At 41.1% G+C, this 22,200-nt stretch overlaps 1 protein-coding gene across 1 annotated transcript in view; it reads right to left on the bottom strand.

Annotated features, from left to right (window-relative positions):
- LEPR (leptin receptor) overlaps positions 1-12,347 on the bottom strand; it is a 136,782-nt gene extending 124,435 nt beyond the window's left edge. The window contains exon 1 of the mRNA XM_060231965.1: positions 12,238-12,347. The gene's annotated coding sequence lies outside the window, so the exon portion shown is untranslated. The remainder of the gene's footprint in view (positions 1-12,237) is intronic.
- Between the last annotated feature and the right edge of the window lie 9,853 nt (positions 12,348-22,200).

Below are 22,200 nucleotides of genomic sequence, written 5' to 3'. Positions count from 1 at the left end.
TCATGCTCTGCTTCAGTATGTCATAGTACATGTTGGCATTCATGGTTCCCTCAGTGAACTGTAGCTCCCCAGTGCTGGCAGCACTCATGCAGCCCCAGACCATGACATTGCTACAGAGGTTGAAAGGGTGGGGGGTCAGCCTGTCAGTGCTCAGACCATACGCCGCACGCTGCATCAAATTGGGCTGCAGAGCTGTCATCCCAGAAGGAAGCCTCTTCTAAAGATGAGGCACAAGAAAACCCACAAACTGTTTGCTGCAGACAAGCAGACTAAGGACATGGATTTCTGGAACCATGTCCTGTGGCCCGATGAGACCAAGATAAACTTATTTGGTTCAGATGTTGTCAAGCATGTGTGGTGGCAACCAGGTGAGGAGTACAAAGACAAGTGTGTCTTGCCCAGGGGTCATTTTGTAGAAAAATAGGTGGCAGAGCTCATCCAGGGATTGTTATGCGGCTGCACACACTATTCAATGGACAAGTTGGTGGAACTCTCTGAAGGAGGAGGTGGAACTCTCAGAAAGGTTCAGGAGCTGTACTCCTGTGAGCTCCTAATGAATCTGAGGCCTGGTCTTGCCTACAGTCAAGCATGGTGGTGGGAATGTCATGGTCTGGGGCTGCATGAGTGCTGCCGGCACTGGGGAGCTACAGTTCATTATGAAGAAATTAGGGTTAATCTGAGGTAGCCTCAGTTCATCACTTTGAACACTTCAGATTCAGTATGAATAGGCATATTTGAAAAAAATAATAATGTGCCCTTTATACTGTTGAAAGATTCCTTGAAGTAATAAAACTTTTAAAGAGAAAAGTTTGTCTCAATTCTCTGGAGTTTCACAAAAATTTCATCAATCATGCTGTCACTGGCATATTAAAAAAAAATAAAAAATAAAAAAAATCCAACAGAAAGCAAAGACATAAGCCAAAGGAGTGTGTGTTCTTTGTATTCAGGGGGAAAAAATCCAGAACACTGTTTGCTTACTGAACCCATTTCAGAATTTAAAGAGATGGGTTCACTGAAAGCATTTTATAGGATCAGTTGTGCAACTGGAAAAAGAAAACAGGTAAAATACACAGAGGCCTAATCACACTGGTCTACAAGTACAATGTGTACAATTTCCCTTGGAATCCTGGATGGCACAGGACATAACTATACCCAAACATGTTGTCTGCATATCTGGCATTTGCAAAATTTGAAATATCTTCCTGTTATAATATTCAACCGGAAAGAAAAAGGTAAACTGCAAAATGTGCACAATATTAAATGTAATACAACTAAGTGAAAAGTGTCTCTCTTCAAACTGAAAAAGCAGCTATGTCCCTATTTCTGTTAATTTCATGCTATAATCAAAGAAAAAGAAACAGGCTACCATTACAGCAAAAGTAGACATTTACAATATTCAGAAAATTCAGCAGAACAGACAATTTCTTAAGTACTGTACAAACAAACAAGAACTCCAATGATATTATAGTTCAAGAGCTTTTGTGCAATTTCAATTTACTTTATTTGCTTTAAACCAAGGTTTGTCACAAACAGGGTTGCAAATCCCCAGGTGGGGGCAGGGGATCCCCTGGTTTGGAGGCCCTCCCCCCTCTTCAGGGTCATCAGAAAGGGAGGGGGAAGAAAATATCTGCTGGGCACTCCATTATTCCCTCTGAAGACCGATTCCCATAGGGTATAATAGAAAATTGATCCTTGTGGATCTGGGGCTCTGGGGTGTGGGGCTGTGTTTTGAGATAGAGGCACCAAATTTTCAGCATAACATATGATGCCTCTCTTCAAAGCACTCCCCAAGTTTCAAAAAGATTGGACCAGGAGGTCCAATTCTATGAGCTCCAAATAAGGTACTCCTATCCTTCATTATTTCCAATGGAGGGAAGGCATTGAAATGGTGTGTGGTCTCTTTAAATTTGTAATTTTAAGAGAGCATGAAGAAGTACTGATTCACACAGTATACTAAACAACATTCAGAACTACCTCTGGGAGAGAAAACAGTATTAAATTGGAAGCGGACCTTTCAACAATAGTCTATAGTCCTCAAAAACTCCTTCCTGGGAGTAAGTCCACTGAATAAAATTCTGAGTAGACCTGCTTAGCTGCTTTCTAATTGCCTAGCTGCAACTGATCAGTAGTTCCAGCTCTTCTGTACTTGTCTTCTACCTCTAGAAAAAGCTTATAAAATAAAAACATCAACAGCTGTTAGTTAAAATGAAACAGGGACTTAGTACTGTTAGAATACAAACTTTGTTTTTAAAAATAAATACTATGCCACAGCTGCTTTTGAATATTAAATAGACAGCTCTGAAGCATAAAATCCTGCCAATGATGCATATATATAAAGCAGAAATGTGTCCTGATTTTCATAACTGCTAACTATATGCAGCTCCCATTGATTTCTTTGGGAACTGGGAGTCACTCCAAACTCTCATGAATTAGGCTGTTAGTATTTTCTGCTTTTCAGCCTTTCTTTGATATGCAGAAGAACATTACACAAAATGTTCTGAATGAATGAAAGATCTTATAAAAATAGCAAATCTTCTGAACACTTATGCAACTTGGACCTATGCATGCTTATTTCTAAGTCCATTATATTCAGTGGAACCTGTTAACAGGTAAGTATGGCTATATGGCTGTTGTTACAGACATTTAAAACAAGAATATTTTAATTTTTCCATTTTCAATTAGTACTAGGATGAAACAGGGCAAGTATCATCACAAGTAACACTGGCCTCTACTAACAAACAATTTCTGGAAGTAGAGCTGCCAAGCCCCTGGGCCAGGCGGGAGTTCTCTTGCCCTGGAGGTTCCCAACCCATCAGCCCATATTGGGCCGGTGGGGGGGAACCTCCCCCGATGTTGCTGGCGTGGTGACATCACGTGCAGGTGATGTCATTGTGGTGGCAATGTCGTGTGCAGCTGCTCTAGGCATTTCTGAGAAAACTCTGAAATGCCTAGAGCAGCTACGCACAACATCTCCTGCGTGATGACGTCATTTGTGTGATGACATCACATGTGCAAAAGTCCCTCACCAGAGGACACAGGGGACTTGGCAACCGTATCTGGAAGGGAAAAGCAAAGCAAAATCATGCTTCCAGCTGATCTCAGGGCGACTGCAGAAACCTTGAATAGACGCTTGGAGACAGTTTTGGAGTGGATGCTGGCTAATAAATTGAAGCTTAATCCCAACAAGACATGCTACTGGTGGGCAGAAGACCTGACTTGGGATGTAAGGTGTCACCCATTCTGGATGGAGTTGCCCTTCCCTTAAAAGGAACAGGTCCTTAATCTGGGGGTGGTCTTGGAACCAGACTAATGCTGGCTAAGCAAGTGGCAGCTGTGACCAGGACTGCCTTTTACCAGCTTTGACTGGTAAGTAAACTGTGGTTTTTCTCTGCACACAAAAGATCTGACCACTGGGGTAAATGCCTTAGTTATATCTAGATTAGGTTACTGCAATGTGCTTTATGTGTGAGAAGTATTCAGAAACTTAAACTGGTGCAGGATGTTGACTGGAGTGGGTCAGTGCAGTCTTGTCCTGTTCACAATGGCTCTCAACCAAGTTCCATGAACAATTCAAGATGCTGGTGTTAACCTTTAAAGCCCTATATGGTCTGGGACCAACATGCCTAAAGGACTGCCTACCTGATCACTAAGGTCATCTTCCAAGCCCTTTTGACATTAGGTGCTTAACAACCCAGGAGACAGCCTTTTTGGTCATGGCACCAAAATCCTGTCCCCTTCTGTTTCCATCTTCCACCACTAGATGAAGACTACATTGTTTTGTTTGGTGTTCCCTCAGTGATCCCTTCTTCCGTCCCATGTTCTAATTGTTTGCAGGGGGAGTTGTTACATGTATTTTATTGTACAGTATATGTAGATTAACTAGGATTTAATTGTTTTAATTCTGTTTTTTTGTTTGGTTTTAATGACTTTTAAGATGTGTTTTTATTATTAAGTGTTTGATTTGTTATCCGCCTTGGTCATCCTTGAGGGCAAATGGATAGGGTATTTATTTACTAATTAAATAAAACCTTAGATGTAAAGGTTTTACAGCACCAAGAACATGTCACAATATCTGTCCTATGTTGGAGGGCTCTGAAAGATGAATAAAATAAGAAAGGACTGCACCATTTGGACTGGAATAAACACATATTTTCCCCAGATGTTTCACTTGCATCTGTTTGCACAATTACCACTAGAGTTGCCAGCTCTGGGTTTGGCAATATCTAGAGATTTGAGGGGCAGAGCCTGAGGACAGTGAAGTTTGGGAAGGGGAGGGACTTCAATGAGGTACAATGCCATAGAGTCTACCTTCCAAATTGACCACTTTTTCAAAGTGAACTGATCTGTTGCCTGGAGATCAGTCATAATTCAAGAAGATCTCCAGCCACCAACTGGAGGCTGCAACGTTAGGAGAGTTGTCATAACAATGACTATGTAGGAAAAAAATACAACTTGACCAGTACCAGGTTGCCTTTAAGCATATATTATTCTACAGTGCATGTAAATTAGAAACTAGGTATTTTGGATTTTGTTCTAGGTTGTACAAAGACTCTGTTTAGTTTCAAACAAATGTGCTTTCATTGCTACAGCAACACACAAGATAGTTGGAAAACATGAATTTCAAAATGGGAAATTAGATTAAAATCTCTGGTTTTAATGGATCTTTCCCCCTTGGTTATTCAAATCATTTTGGAATTAATTATTTAATCACCTTGCTCATAATGCCTTCTTCAGGGCTCTTTTAGTAGAAAAAGCTGAGCAGGAACTCATTTGCATTTTAGGCCACACCCCCTGGTGCCAAGCCGGCCAGAACTGAGGTAGAGAATGTCAGGCTCCCTCAAGATCACTTGGTCTGGCCCTTGGGGATTGCTGGGCCAAGTCCCCCCCCTCTCTCTCTCTCATCGGCATTGTGAAGGACTGCTGCTGGGGTATGTGGGTGCCTTTAAAGGTTTGTAGGGAGCAGCTGAAGGGAGAAAGGGAGGGCTGGCAGAGGTGGAGCCAGCTACCACCAGTTCAATTTGCACTCAATTATCCCAGATGGTGTGGCCTAATATGCTAATGAGTGTGTGACCTAATATGCTAATATTAGGGGATGTGGTCTAATATGCCTGGACCTAGGCATTTGCCTAAGGCAACAGGCTGGGGTATGTGTGTGTGTGTGTGTGTGCCAAATTAGGCTCTCCCCATGTGACTTCAAATAGAAAAAACAATGATTTGCATTGTTTTCCCCAGCCTCAACCATTCTCCCTCAGCAGAGCACTGTTTTTTGTTGATAATTTTGTATGGCCCGTTAATGATGTTATAAATATCCAAATGGTCTTGGCAGAAAAAAGGTTCCCCTGTTGTAGATACTTGGAAGAAGAACAGTAAAATTAAAATGTACTGGACAAACATACCAGATCATCTGAAGTGGCTGTGAAAGATAAATCCTTTGAAAAATGGTTCATGTAATTAAACAGACTGAAAAAGTAGCATTGATTGACTATTCTCATAGACATTTCTCAGCCGTCTTAGGACAACGCAGTGATACAACCCAGTGGTACATGTAAAGATTCAATTTTGGCATGAATTAAGAACAACTATGAAAAAGCTCTTTCAGTTCATTTATTGCTTAAGAAGTACCTTATCTGGTTTAGGGATTAAACAAAACAAACTTCACTATCTTACTGCATCTTCACATAACTACATTACCATTCTGAAGCAATGAATAAGAAAGAATATAGATTTTTACTTTTTAAAGAGCTTACATATTGTGATAAACTATATTCATGTAAAATATTTTTCAATGTATCCTTAGTTTTCATCCATTTAAATATAGCAAACATCATGGCCCTCAAAAAAATATGGATTTGTTTATGGATTTTTAGCTATATGAAAATGTGTGCAGTATTTTTATCCACTTTATCTTCCTTCTCTACATCTTACTGTTTCATTTTCTTAATTCTTCTGGTTCAAGGGCAGAATCTAAAGAGCTATTTTAACTGACTCCAATAGTTTAGGTATACTTCACCAGACTTTTCCCTCTTAAGGGACAGACCCTCAACATATCAGATTACAAGTTTCTTTGGAAATGCCACTAAACTTCAGAGGTGATTTGTCATATAGTACAGAGGACTGCTGTGTAATTAACACAAGTCCAAAGCCTCCTTAGATGTGCAGAACTAGTGATGTTATCATTTGAATCTCTGACCATATCTCTTGGTTTTGGCCATCATTCGTGATTTTTCTCTCTTAACACCCTCTTTTTGCCTTAAATCTCTTCCTGGTAAAACTAATTTTCCTCCTCCAAGTATTATCAAATTAATTCATTTTTGTGGAAATACTGACCCTCTTCCATGTATCCTTTGCCTGCTAGACCATAAATCTGCAAAAGACACTTTGTATAGTCTTTTATTTGTAGTTTTGTGTTACAAATAAAAGAGGGCTTTACTATTTTTCTTTAACAGTAGTCTCTTCCCTCTATCCTCATGGCAAACAGTTTTTGAAATGAGAAATCTTTCAAAGGAATCATTATCAGAATTCTCTGAAGTGAGCAGTGACTCACAAAAGCTCATACCCTACCACAAATGATGTTAGTTTTTAAGGTGCTACTGGCTCTTACAGAATTCTCTGCATGAATACAAAATGGAGAATCCTCAGAGTAGATGCAGTCTGAATTCATATATACTTCAGAGGAGTCAGTTCTTTCATGTGGAGTTTCATTCTGCCCCACCAAATACACACAGATTATTCAGCTCTGTGGGGACCTGGAAACCTTTTTATGCTGCCTTCACCTATTTCCAACACATACATGAACAGAACAAGGAAAAACATGCAACATCTTCACAACATACCATCACACATTCCACTGGAGAACATTTACCACACTTCCAACAGGACACTCACCTCCACATACCATCAAAACAACACTATAAAAAAAAACCCTCTACATACTCCTTCTGAGGGTCACAATGCCACACTGGATCGCTACATTGATTGCTTTCACCATGGAGTTCAAACAAATGTGATCAACAAACAACACCATACAAAGCAGAATTTCAGCCATGCCAAAAGGAAGGCTAGTCTCAGGAGCAATATGGATATTACAAATAAAGAAGACAAAAGAGGAGCTGTTGTCATCATGAATACATCAGATTACATCCAGAAGGCTCAAAGACAACTCTCAAATACTTTTTTTTTTACAACCCACTGGACTCAGACCCCACACAGGAATACAAAAATGAACTAAACAAGATTACAAAGGAATTACCACTGAGCATTCAGGAACAGATCCTTTCAGACACATCACAGGAACTTTGACCAGGTACCTTTTATCTTCTACCCAAAATACACAAACTTGGCAACCCGAGACACCCAATTGTCTTAGAGATAGGCACCATCACCAAAGAGGGTATCCAGATATATGGACTCTAAGACCCTATGCCACCAGTGCTCCTAGTTATGTTCGTGATACCATAGATTTCCTCAGGAAAACACAATCTTTGAACAACCTTCCAGAGAATACTATCTTAGCCACCATGGATGTGGAATCTCTGTATACCAACATCCCACACCAAGATAGATGACAAGCCTTAAGGAATATTATTTCTGACAGAAACACCTCTGACTTAGCCATCAAACTTTGCCATTTTGTTCTCACCCATAACCACTTCAGATTTGGTGATGAACTGTTCCTCCAGATCAATGGTACAGCCAACTGCACCCACATGGCCCCACAATATGCTAACATCTTTATGGCTGACTTGGAGCAATGCTTCCTAGACTCCTACCCACTCGTACCCCTCTTATACCTGTGTTACATTGATGACATTTTTATTGTCTGGACACATGGTGAAGAAGCCCTGGATACATTCCATCAGGCATTCAATGACTTTCACCGTACCATCAACCTGACAGCGAATGACTCTATGAAAGAAATTCATTTTATTGACACTACTGTAAATACACAATGGATGCATAGACACCACCTTATATCTGAAACTTACTGACCAACACACATACCTGCATGCCCCCAGCTACCATCCCAAGCATACTAAATGATCCACTGTATACAGCCAGGCTCAACGCTATAGCCACATTTGCTCCAATCCTATTGACAGAGATTCTCACCTGAGAGATCTAAAACAAACCTTTTTGGAACTAAACTATCCACCTGATGAAGTCAGGAAACAGATTAACAAAGCCAGAATGATATCCAGAGAAAACCTGTTGCAAGACAGGCCCAAAAGAGAAAATAATAGAACACCGCTATGGTCACACACAACTATCAACTCAAAACAGTTCAACGTATCATCAGTGACTTGCAACCACTATTGGACAGTGACAGCTCTCTTTCACAAGTACTGGAGGGCAAAACTTTTCTTGCACACAGACAACCTCCCAGTCCTCAACCACAATAACACAACATCTCATTTGAGCATGGACACTGGTACCAGAGCTTTCAATAAACCCAAATGCCAAATTTGTTGCCACATACACCCAGACAACACAATCACCGGACCTAACAGCATTAACTATGCCATCTCAGGCTCATTCACTCACTCATCTTCCAACATTACATATGTCATAAAATGCCAACAATGCCCTTCAGTACTGTACATAGGACAAACAGGACAAACCCTATGCCAAAGGGAAAATGGACACAAATCTGACATAAGGAATTACAAAACTGAGAAACCTGTAGGCAGGGACTCATTTGAATATTAGGCCACACCTCCTCATGTAACTATTGTTTCATCAGCAGGAACTCATTTGCATATTAGGCCACACACCTTGACACCAAGCCAGCTGGAACTGTGTTCCTGTGCATTTCTGCTCAAAAAAAAAATCCCTGCCTGTAGGAGAACACTTCAGCCTTCCAGGACATTCAATGAGTGACCTCAAAGTAGCTGTTTTACTGCAAAGGAACTTCAAGAACAGAATGGAAAGGGAAACTGCTGAATTACAAGTTATTATGTAACTGTACAGGGATGATGATGATGATGGATGGCGATGATGATGATGATATTGGATTTATATCCCGCCCTCCACTCTGAATCTCAGAGTGGCTCACAATCTTCTATATCTTCTCCCCCCACAACAGACACCCTGTGAGGTGGGTGGGGCTGAGAGAGCTCTCCCAGAAGCTGCCCTTTCAAGGACAACTCCTACAAGAGCTATGGCTTACTCAAAGCCATTCCAGCAGCTGCAAGTGGAGGAGTGGGAAATTAAACCTGGTTCTCCCAGATAAGAGTCTGCACACTTAACCACTACACCAAACTGGATATTGGTTTCTTATCTCATTATATATGCTAAACCGATTCTCACCAAATAGAACTATACATCTACTGTATTCCACAATAACATCTGTGATATTATGCAATATAATAGAGTAGAAATCTCTTGGACAGAACTACTCTTAGAAAAAGGATATTGTTAGTTCAACCCATATTTGAGAATTATACATCCACTGTATACTAGTGTATTTTTGTATTAGTATTTGAACAGAGTAGACTCCATTCTACAGAAAAATGTTATTTTATCCCATGCTTTAGAGGAGACCAATGGAACTTTACAACAGACTCTAATTTATTACTCTTCACAATTAAGACATAGACATCAATCTCCACTTCTGATGTTTATTGTCTTTGCTGTTTTTTCTGCCCAGTCAACCCAAACTGACAATTACCAGACCCCAACTTGTGATTCTTTCAATCTGCTAAAAACATTTTCATTATTTTGCATACTTATTCACTGCCCACTCTCTCTATATGTAGGATTACTAATTCCATTCCATACTATTGTCTTACGAAGTGTGCTTTTAGCACACAAAAGTTTACATTTTCAATAAAACTTTGTTGGTCTTAAAGGTGCTACTGGACTCCAACTTTTCCCCCCACTACTGTTCAACACTCCTCTTGTTTCAGGGACTAATTCCAACTGGTTTAAATATATTTCATTGATAAATTTCTTCCACACATTGTAGTACTCACCTCAAGCACCAAAATGGTTTGCTGTTTTTTCCTTCACAAAACTATCAAAAATAAATTAGAGAGACTGACTAGATGAGACTGGAATAGAAAGACCCAAATTTCACTTAGCTAAAGCAACCTTGTGCATGTCAGCACCATACAAACACCACAGTAAGCCAAATATTGATTAATCTTTCCTACTTTTACTAATGAACATATATTGACTGATCTTATTATAAACATTTAGCCAAATTGATTAGGTACTGTTTGGGGAACTTAATGAACATAGTTGCCTATAAACTTTGTATATTTTAGAGTGTGAAAGAGTAAGAAGCCCATATGCTTGGGTTTCTGCATGAGTTACTCTTATCCTGCTATGCCTCTTCATTGGAAGGAGGCAAACCCAGAACTGTGACTCAATATGGAGACAGAAAGTTTAATTCTGTCTTCAAATTTTGCTGCTCTGTGAACTGGAACTGACTAAATGATCCAACTATAGTGAGAGCTAATGAGATGGAGAGGAACACAGATTTGTGGATCATGCAGAAATAAGCTAGAAGCCTATGAAGTTCAAACTGCATTTTACCAATTTATTTACTATGGTTAAAAAGCAGCAAAGAGGCCCTATCTGTGTCAAGGATTCTGGGGAGTGGGGGGGGGGGGGGAGAAGCTTTCCCCACACTCCATTTTTCCTAATAAAAATTGAGACCTTTGAGATGCTGTTAGACCACTCATAAAGGCAAAAAAAGAAAGGCACTTTTATTATACCAGGTTCTATGTAGAAAAGGGCACAGGAGTAAAGGAAACCATTCTCATACAGTAGCTCAAGTGAAACGTATTGAGTTGTATATAAACACATAAAATCTCTCTTTAAAAACTATTCAACCACCTAAGTTAGTGAGAGCCATTCGAGGTATACTTCACTTACAAACAGAAAACATAATATACAATCCATAAATCATTTGAACTCATGTACTTGCTTAATTAAGATAAAACAGTTTAAGAACACTACCACACATGGCACAAAGTTATGTACAACATCTTTCACACACGCTTTGTGCCTTCATGTGAATACTGTTAATTTTATGCAACAAAAAGGTATTGTATGTACATTGTAGTCAAAGCCAATGTGGACTTGGTCAAGCAGTTCTTGGGTTCAAATAATACCTGTCCATGAAGCTGAGACACAGATGGGCAAATCATTCTATGTCCAGCCTACTGGATCAAACTCTCCTATGGGGTACCAAGAAATTCTAAAAGGATTTAGTCCAGCATCTAGTCCAGCTCCTGTTTTATGCAATGGCCAGCCAGTTGTCCCAGAGGGCAACTGCTTCTGACCATGGAGGTTCTCTTTAGTCACTATGGCAGGTAGCTAATGACCTATCTTCCATGAATTAGTCACCCTTCTTAAATCTTCGTTCGCGAAGTCAAGCCGAGAGAGAGAGAGAGAGAGAGAGAGAGAGAGTCTAAAGAAATGTTTGCACTATTCATTATGGCAATGAATTCCACAGTTCAATTACTCAATAAATAAAGAAGCACTTCCTTTTGTCACTCCAGAATCTATTTCATTGGGTGCCCTGAGTTCTAATATTATGGGATAGGGGTAAATATGTCTTATCAACTTTTTTTCATCCCAGGCACCTCCCTTTAGTTGCCTTTTTTCTAAACTGAAAAGTCTCAGCCTTTTTTCAGCCTTACCTCATAAGAAAGCTGCTTCCTTTTCTGCATTTTTTCCCAGCTCTACAATATCATTTTTAGATATGGCAACTAGAACTGTACACTGTACTCTAAATGAGACAGACTAATAGGACTGCAATACTGGCTGTCTCATTTTTCAACCCCCTTCCTAATAATCTCCATTAGATGAAAGGTGGTTTAATGTTAGACAGAAAGAGACAGGCAGACAAGTGAATAGCCCGCATAGGTCTTCCATCAGCGTTATAAATACAAGAAATGGTAACATAAATCAAGCCACATGTGTTAAAAATGCCATAAATTCCACATCACTAGCTAGGTTAGGAGGGTCCTGGATTATAGCTCTAATGATATTCGCACAAGAGCAAAAGAGAGACACCTGCGAATGCTGGTTGCCGCAGAATCTCCTCCAATTTATTTCTCCATCATTCACTTTGCCTTCATTACCCTCAAACTTTTTACATAAGGAGTCATTTCAGTTGCCCACGCTATGAAACACGTGAAAGAAACATATCCACTCTCTCAAAACAACAAAAGGAATTTATCCAACGCACAATGAAGAGATTTAAAACATAATTTAGGGAAGAGCTACCTCGATTATACTTGCAAGCGCCAATGTCCCTGGGAGCGAGTTCTTCTTGGTGACTGTCCTAAACCACAGCACGTTCCGTTTGATAGATGGGAATGACGGGGACGTTTCTCTGTGTGTGGTGGAGGCAACTAGATCACTCCTGCGCGCGCGCGCTCTCTCTTTCGCTCGCTCTCTTTTTCACACACACGCACAACTCCCGTCCCATCATGCAGCCACCACGACCAACTCGAGTTTCTCTCCACTTATGCGCTTCTGCAGGCGGACAACTTCAACCTGGGCTGGGGGATCATCCTGAAAATTAGCTACAAAGTTAGCGAAAAGCGACCCGCCCACCCAGCCAAAAGAAGGTCCTGTCAGCCAGCCAGAGCTCCTGTGCCCGGCGTACACGTACCTCCGAACGCTTCCGCTCCCCAAAGCGATCTCTGTCAAAAGAGCTGCGCCAACCAAGCGGCCGGGACTCAAGCCTGCAGGCCGAAATGAGCCGAGGAGGAGACGTACCTTGGCTGTGGTAATCACTTGGCCTCCTGGTTGCTCTTTTCACGGTGCGGATGGAAAAGGGGGGAAGAGGGAAATGACCCCTCCTCCGGCTGCAGCTACTCCGTGACCAGTCCTTTCCCCTCAATCCCCATGTTGTCAGCCGGCTGGCCGGGGAGCCATTACTCCTTCGCCCACTCTTCGGCCTTCCTCGGCGTCGCCGCGGTCCGCAGAGAGCCTTCAGCCGGGCTGGCAAGCGACAGCGGCCAGGCAAAGCAGGCGAGAAGTGCAGCACCTCTCGCTCTGCCTACCTGTGCGGCTGCAGCTGTGCTGGGGACTCAGGCAGCCGACCAAAGGCTGGAGTGAGCATCACGTGGCTCTGGAGTCGCTTAGTGCCGACTCCGAGACTATCCCGTGATTTGGAGGCACAACCGGGTACCAAAGGCCCGGAATCCGGGCAATTGCAAGCAACTCCTGCCCACCCCCCTACACCTGACACTTAAGCGCAGTTTGACATTCTCCAGCATTTGTCGCCACCCAGCTTTGTTCATGCAAACGCTCGCAAAGTTACAATGCTTCTGAGCATGTCAAAAGTTCATTTGGGCCTACTGGAATACTGGTACTTTTATTCCTAGAATTCATCCGCTTTGTGATTTGTCTGCAGAGCTGCTGAAGTTCTTCCTAGAAAGTTGCCCCAGAGTAATTGTCAGAATACCACAAGATGATGCAAGCTACTGTCCCACCTTACAGTCATTCATTGTTGATGTGAAGTTCTGGGAAAAGGTTTGCAGGAATATAAACAAATATCCATTTGTAACCCTGCAAAATACACATGCAAAGGCAGCTTCTTACATTGTTCCTACATCTGGAATAGCCGAGATGATAGCGGCAGAGTGGAATTACTTTCTGACTTTTCTACTTTACATAGGAGGGCACTAGTCCAGAGTATATATTACTCTTCAATCAGGATAATGTACCTTTGGAAATAAAACAAAGTTTTATGGTTTCATGGGGAAAGGCATACCCCAGATATATCAAGACAAAACATGTCTCCCAACTCCTTCACCCAGTGTGATAGTATCATGAGAAAACTGCTAATGGCCAAAAACATGGGACTGGACAGAGAAATCCAGCATCATGGCCTAGGGCTGTTCAAAATGTGTGATAAAAGAGGATGTACACCCTTAAACAAAATCTACAGATCTATACAAAACAAGAAGCAATTGCAAACACTTCAGATTCTATCTGGAGCAGGTGGCAAACAAAAAACAAAAAAAACAAGATTTGTGAAGTCTTATATACCAGAAAGAGGGACCAAATGTGTAAATAAAAATGAAAGATGCAACTCGCTTAGTGATAGCGCTTGAGACAATGGTTCAGGAGTTATAATAGACTAGGTATAAGGCCCATTGTGAAGGAAAATACAATGGGCTCTAGAAAGAGGCTCTGGGAAAGTGCCTCCCCCCAGCTTTGCTGTCTTCCCACCCACCCAAGTGAAGGCATTCACTTCCCCACCCACACCTCCAGGGGAGCTGATCTCTGCCATCTGGAAAGCAGCTGTAATTCTAAGTGGTCTTCAGCTTTCACCTGCAGATTGACAACAGCGGTTCCCCAGGAGGAAATGGCTGATTTGGAGGGTGGAGTCTACGGTGTTGTTCCTGTCTGGAGTCCCAACCCTCCTCAAACCCACCTTCTTCAGGCTCCACCCCTCAAAGCTCTAGGAATTTTTCAACCTGGAGTTGTTAAGTCACACTGGCTATCATAGGGTGGCTGCTGCTTAATAGGAGCAAGCAGCCAGGCCTAAATATGTCAAGCCAGTCAGGTGGGATCAAGTCACCCACAGGGTGCTGCCAAGCCTAAGGTAGCCAACCTCCAGATGGAGCCTGAAGATCTCCTGGAATCACAACTGAACTCCAGACAACAGATCTCTCTCCCCATCCTGGAGAAAATAACTGCTTTGTAGGGTGGACTGTATGCCATTCTATTTACCTGAGACCTCTCCCTTTACTGACAGAAGTTGGTTGCCTAGCAACAGCCTTTGGCTAAGGGCAAGGCTGAGGGGAGGAGGGAGTGAGAGGAAAGAGCCATGGCCTGTGAGGAAATGTTCCCAGCAGGGCTAATCCTTGCCACCTAGTTGCATTATGGTGGCTGTGGTTACCTGGCTATTTCTGTGGCCTTTGGAGGCTGTGTGTGCTGGAAGGCCATCTGTGTGGGCTGTTGATGGGGTGGCAGGTCTGTTGCTGGTAACACCTTTCGTGAGACCAGTTGACAGAGAAGAGTTGAAGATCTGTCTGTAAGTTAAGACCATTTTGGTGGTTTGTTCAACATTTCTGGGCCTGCAGTAGGCGGGGACAGGGGAGTCAGCCAATGGGAGGTCAGAGTGAGCCATGATGGACCGATTATTTGTTGAGTGCATGGAATGCACCCATAAGCCAATGGGAGAACTCCATTTGGCCACCACCATAGGGGAATTATTATTATAGATAATAACAGGATAAACACTAATTAATATGATGCTGTGAGCACAAAAATCCTTAGATATTTGGGAAGTTTTCCAAGACACAAGAATAATACGAGTGGCCTGATTCAATACTAGTAAGTTATTATACCATTTCAGATGGGGATGGAAAATTTAGAAGCAGTAAGGATCCCACAAGTACATCATGTGTACCTGCTTTATAAAGTTAACCTTGAAAAAAATGTAATGCACATTATTTTTGTACTGTCATATTCAGAAAAGTCCTTGAATGTTTATTTATTTAAACAATGTACAACCTGCATCTCCCAGCACAAAACAGCCCTTGAGGCAGTTTTTTTTAATAACAGAATTAATAACAAAAATGCTAACTATCTAATATAATAATCAGTGGTAAAATAATTGATCAACAATCATAAGCACAAAAAAAAGATTCAAAACACTACAATGCTTTCTTTCGAAGCCAGCACAATGTACTAAAGCAATAAAAACCCATTTTAGGTAAAAAAAAAAAGAACGAGAAAAAGGCCATGAAGAAAATCTGAGTTTTCATCTGATTCTTAAAATGAGCACTTTGCTTGGTGAAAAGCCCTGTTCTGGTAGCTACCTTAACTAGTGATAGCCAGTTTGGTGTAGTGGTTAAAGTGGACAGACTCTAATCTGGGAAAACCAGGTTTGATTCCCCTCTCCTCTACATACACCTGCTGAGTGATCTTGGGTCAGTCACAGTTCTTGAAGAGCTCTCTCAACTCCACCAACCTCACAGGGTGTCTGTTGTGGGGAGGGGAAGGGAATGGACATTGTAAACTGCTCTGAAACTCCAAGAGAAGGGCGGGATATTAATTCACTCTCCTCTTCCTCTTCTTCAAAAGTATGAACACACAGAGGAGCCTGGAAGATTTTTGGGTTCTTTTACAAAATTATTTCCTAACTTGCTACATAAGGACAAAGTTAGACTCCAGTGGCTCATTTAAGACTAATAACATTTTATTCAAGGTATGAGCTTTCATGTGCACACACACTTCCTCAGATGCATTGAAATGGAAGTTAAAAGTTCATATATAGAAACAGATGCCTCTACAACATGGCTGCCCACCTGGATCTTTCTGTATAAGGAACACCTTCATAGCTGGGCAAGGTCTTATGAGACAAGTAATCCTATAAATAGGATCGGATTATAGCTGTAAAGATAATGACCAGAGTTTTGAATTGTGCCTATGGAAAAATAGCCAGTGTAAAATATTTCAATTATGACATAATGTATTTCTTATAATGTACACCAGTTAGCCATCTTACTGTCACGTTTTGCAACAACTGAAGCTTTTAACCAATCTTCAAAGGTAACCTCATGCAGAGCATACTGCAATAATCTAATTCAGAGATGTGATAAATCTATGGATAATGGTGGTCAAAACAGGAAAGGCCATGGCTGACAAATCTACCAAAGTTGATTAAAGCTCCTATATATTACTGAAGAGACTTGAAACTCCAGCTGCAGATATAATAGCAACCCACAAGTTATGAATCTGATTCTTCATGGAAAGAGCAACAGGTTGACTTCTTAATCCTTGATTGACTACATATCAACCAACAAAACTTCAATCATCTAGACTGGTATCGATTTCGCACTAGGGCTTGTTCCTTGTGGAGAGCCCTTTTGCCCCCAGCGCTTCTTTCCGTTTTCACACGAGCTGCCGTGGAGCTGTGAGTTGGTGCACCGCTCTCCCACAGCAAGCAGAAACTGCTTGTAAGAGGATCTTGCTTGCTGCAGGAAAGTGGTGCGCCAACTTGCAGCTCTGCAGCAGCTTGTGCAAAAACAGAGAGAAGAACCGGAAGCAAAAGGGCTCTCCACCCAGAACAAGCCTAGCACGAAATCGGTCTGGGCTTCCATTTATTAGCCTTCATCCAGCCCACTACTAGCTTCAAACACTCATTCAGGATATAAAATGTCTCATCTGATTTAGCTGAGTTGGAGATGTAAAGTTTTATGTTGTCCGCATATAAAAACACTTCACTCAACTCTTGGGACAACCTTTCCCAATGATTTTAAATAGCATGGGTATAATCTTGCAGAACCAAGTTCCACAAAAAAGAGCAATCCCTCTGGCACCACTTTCTGGTATAGGTATGCATTAACTGGTACAAGTTTTTGTCATATTAAAGACCTTGAGTTAAATCCAGTGGTAGATTTCCACTGCAGCATCTCCTCATGCTGTTCCTGATGGTTCCCTGTCCCACAAGGGCAACATTTTGGAGAGCCCTTTGTGATCCAGTGAGATGGAAATCTCTTCCATTGGATCTGGAATGTGGTATCGTCTTTACAATAATTTCAAGCCATTTTCTCTTATACTGACATCAATATGATATTCCCTGCCCCATCCTCCCTATATCTCCTTCTGCTAGCAGCTGCTGGGATGATGGAGTCGGAGTACAAAGAATAACAGTGAAAAACAAAGAATAACAATGTAATGCAAGTGGTGTTTCAAAACTGTACAATTACACTGCTAACAACAGAAAAGGATTGCCATTGCCTGCCTCTGCATAACAACTTTTCCTTTCCTTGGTGAGCTCCCATCGAAATACTGACTAGGGCTGATCCTGCTTATCTTCTGAGATCTGAACAAAATTGAGATAGCTTGGGTTATCCAAGTCAGGGTAGGATTCATGTGGGTACATCACTAGAAACATAATGAGTTAAGTTCAAGGAACCAGTCAAAGTCATTTCTGCCTCATCTTCTGCAGACTCATGTGCTGTCAAAAGAAAAACTGCTGTTGAGGGTCTGGGGATTGTTGGTAACCCTGTGGGTTACAGTACTGTGGGGGCTGCACTCGAGTGGAATAGCTGTAAAAAAATTCAGATCTCTCTTGCATGAGCTGAAGTGTGTTCCATTTGCACACAAGAGCATCTTAAACTCTGATTCAGTGAGTAAAATGGCCATATGAATTAAAAGAACTGGAAAGAATTAAAAAGCTATCCATTAACAATGTGTCATAAGGCTGAACCATTCATACCAACTCTCCATAGACCAACCACAATATTCTGCCGAGAGTTTGGTGCACCACAGGAAGATCCTTGCATAATGGACAGTTCAAGCAAGAGGGCAATCTTGCTAGCTTGCTAGCAGTGGTGAAGTAAGATCTTGGCTCAGCTTGTTTCTCCTCTGTTTGTAGACTGGATGGGGCCACAGCCTTGGGCTTACATTACAGCCTTGGGCTGTACCCTTGACCCCTTCCAGTCCGACTTTTACCCTGGTCATGGGATGCAGACTGTTCTGGTTGCCCTCACAGATGACCGTAGAAGACATCTGGATCAAGGTGGGTCAGCGCTGCTGCTGCTTTTAGATCTCTCGGCAGTGTTTGACATGGTCAGTTATGACCTAATGACCCACCAGCTTGCCAACATTGGAGTTCAGGGGGTAGCCTTACAATGGTTTTCCTCCTTTCTCCATGGTTGGAGACAAAGGGTGGTGACTGGGAAGCAGATGTCCCTGCAGCATCCACTAGAATGTGGTGTATCGCAGGGAGCTATTCTCTCACCAGTGATGTTTAACATCTATATGCACCCCCTTGCCCAGATTATTATGATCAGCTAATCAACATCAAGATTATTATGATCAGCTAATCAACATCTTTTGGCCATCCCTGACCCAGAGGATGTCTGGCTTGCCTCGACAATCTGGTGGAATTAGCTTCCCATGGAGATTCGGGCCCTACCTGATTTACCACCATTCCGTAGGGCCTGCAAGACAGAGCTATTCCGCCAGACTTTTGGTTGAGGCAAGCGGGCATCCTTACTCCACTCCGTATACCATCTATTTGCCCTCCACTATAATGACATCAATTTACCATCTTGACTATTATATTTTGGACTGGTATCTATGTTTTAATCTGTGAAATGTGCCTGTACCACCTATGTTGCATTTTATCTTGTTGTGCTTGTTTTTATTGTTTTATTATTATTTTATTGCTGGGTTTTAACTGCTATTTGTTATGTCTGTAATCCACCCTGAGCCCACTATGAGAAAGGGCAAAATATAAATCTACTAAAATAAATAAATAAGTCAGCCTTGTAGATATGATTAGCCCAGGATGCGCTTCTTTAAATTGGTTGTTAAATGGTATTTGTATAAATGGCACCTCAGCAACATGGCATGTTCTATTATATCACCAGTACCTTCTGTGTCAGGCAGACCACTGTGTAATTTTACAGAACCAACAGTTTCAGAACTTTCTGATTTCCTTTACTTCTTAATTGACATTTTTATAGCTGCGGGTTTTCTGTAACTTAAATAATTCATTTTCTGTCTGTGCACCATAGAAGTATGTGTGCTGTGCACCACAGAAGTATGTTAACAGAAGACATCTACAATTTGAGGCTGTACAAAGAACAAATGCAAATTACATGAGGCAAGTGCTGACAAATTGTGTAAATTTAGCTGAAAGCAGGAATTAAGGAGATCTATATTGCCAAGTTTCACTTGCTTAAATGTATTCCACAAAGATGGAGAATAATAATTCATCACATTGTCTAAAGATAGGACCAGGCTTAGCACTTGAGGTATCTAGAAAATATTTGTGCACACCCAATTGGGCTTAAGTCTTATTTCTCCCCAGCAAGCAACTCTAACCTCAATCCTATAAAAATAATTCCAGAAGATACAAATTATCAGTTATGGTAAGAGAAAGAAGATGACATACACAATAATTATATATTTATTGGTAATAATGGAGAATACGTTGCCTCAACTTTTTAATACCAATAATTATTATTAGTGACTGGGTTCAGGTAGCCAGCTCCAGGTTGACTCAGCCTTCCATTCTTCAAAGGTTGGTAAGATGAATACCCAGCTTGCTGGGGGGGAAATGTAGATGACTGGGGAAGGAAATGGCAAACCACCCCATAAAAAGTCTGCCATGAAAACGTGAAAGCAACATCACCCCAGAGTTGGAAACGACTGGTGCTTGCTCAGGGGACTACCTTTACCTTTTTGTTATTAGTGAAGGTTATTGTTTAAGAAGATTAATTTATCAGAGACTTAAGAGCCCTGAATAAATTAATCTGCATTCATATTCCAATAAAATAAACTGAAGTAAATTTATTTGTTGTGGCTGCAGTTTCCTTCAGAGGCAAACTTAAAGGCTCAGAGCAAATAATTGATATTAAATATTTGATATTATAAATATGGCAACTCAGTTAAGTCATATGGTATTTCTGTTCGGAATTTATATGCACCAAGGGAAGCATAAATGCTTAGTAATGGGAAATCAGATTGCATGGTGCATAGATACTCACTTTTGAAAATCCTTTTACCCAGGGCTTTTTTTTTTGTAGTAGGAACTCCTTTGCATATTAGGCCACACACCCCTGATGTAGCCAATCCTCCTGGAGTTTACAGTAGGCCCTGTACAAAGAGCCCTGTAAACTCTTGGAGGATTGGCTGCATCAGGGGTGTGTGACCTAATATGCAAAGGGATTCCTGCTACAAAAACAGCCCTGCGAAGTTACCTCAAAACACTCATCAGATTAATTTTTAAAAGAAAAAGAAAAGAACATTAATTAATTCAATTTTATTTACATTTTTTTGTTTGAAGAATTCATATAGAACTCATCAGCAGTGAAAAAAGCCATCTTCACTTAAATCCACAGTGTAGGTTTTGCAGAACAGGGCAATGGCAGAAAATGCACAGCAGGTTTTCTCTCTTGTGAATACATTTTGGATTCCTCCCTTCCCCCTTTTTAGACTATATCTGTCTAGTGGAACAATAAATATAAGTTGAATCCATAGCAGTGCTGGCTTAGAATTAAGAAGAAGAAGAATTAAAATGGTATTTAGTTCTAGCATTTTAGGTTATAGCTTATAGTGTAACATTCCTGAATGCCTAACATTCCTAAATCTAAAGCATTAAGAAATCACCTCTGCCACATTCAAAACTACATATGTTAATGATGTGATGACTATCTATACTTTTCTTGCAACACAACAATATATTTTATGATTTTATATTATACAAAAGGAGACAAATAGAAATTATATGGATTTTTATATCCAACTTGGAAAGGCATTTTAATTATACTTCAGGGGGGATGCAGTCCAGTGGAACTGTTCCAGTGCAATTCTTATTTATTTCAACAGGATTATACTTACTGGAAAAGCATTTAGAGAAGTATCTGTAAAATGTAATGGAAAGAAAGGGCAGTTTGTTACCTCTATTCATGCTAAAATGCATCTACATAGCATTTTCCACAATTCATATTATAAACGATACTGACCTAGTTTGGTGAACCCCTGCAAATAACCAAGAAAACAATCCTAAACATGTCTACTCAAAATCCTATTCAGGTCTGTACAGTGGGTCTTAATCCTAGGAAAGGATTGCCAAATCTGTGTTGGAAAATAAGGGGAGATTTTGAAGATAGAGCCGGGAGAGGGTGGTGTTTGGGGAGGGGAGGGACCTTAGCATGGCACAATGCCATAGAGTCCACTCTTCAAAACAGCCATTTTCTACAGGGAATCTGGTATCTGTCAACTGGAGATAGCTGAAAAAGCAAGAAATCTCCAGGTCCCACCTTGAGGCTGGCAACCATAAGTGTTTAGTGCAAAGTAGGATTTTGCCACATTTCCGTGTCCATGTATGGTAGAACAGTTGCCATACATTACTGGGCTCAATGATTACTTCTAAAAGGAGATGTCTAGAATTTAGAATTTACACCAATTCCAAATATGTGGGTATAGGCTAGGCTACAGCTGCCTAAACCTAGTTCACAAATTATTGCAGCAGCAGGACCTAATTCTCTGTAACTTGTAGGCAATGTTTATACGTGAAAAAAGTATGTTATTGTGCTCATGGTGGGTGTTTTTTTGTAGAGAAGTGCCAGAAGTGATGTAGCCACATGGCACGAGCAACATCGCCTGGGCCACACTCATGCTCCTGGTAAGTCCCCCACATTCCCCACCAGTTGCCAGGAGGGAACAGGCAACCCTAGTAAGTAACCACATATCCACATGTGAAAC

The sequence above is a fragment of the Heteronotia binoei genome, chromosome 2 (assembly GCF_032191835.1).
Source record: "Heteronotia binoei isolate CCM8104 ecotype False Entrance Well chromosome 2, APGP_CSIRO_Hbin_v1, whole genome shotgun sequence".
Lineage (NCBI taxonomy): Eukaryota > Metazoa > Chordata > Lepidosauria > Squamata > Gekkonidae > Heteronotia > Heteronotia binoei.
This window is presented reverse-complemented; position numbering and strand designations above follow the sequence as displayed.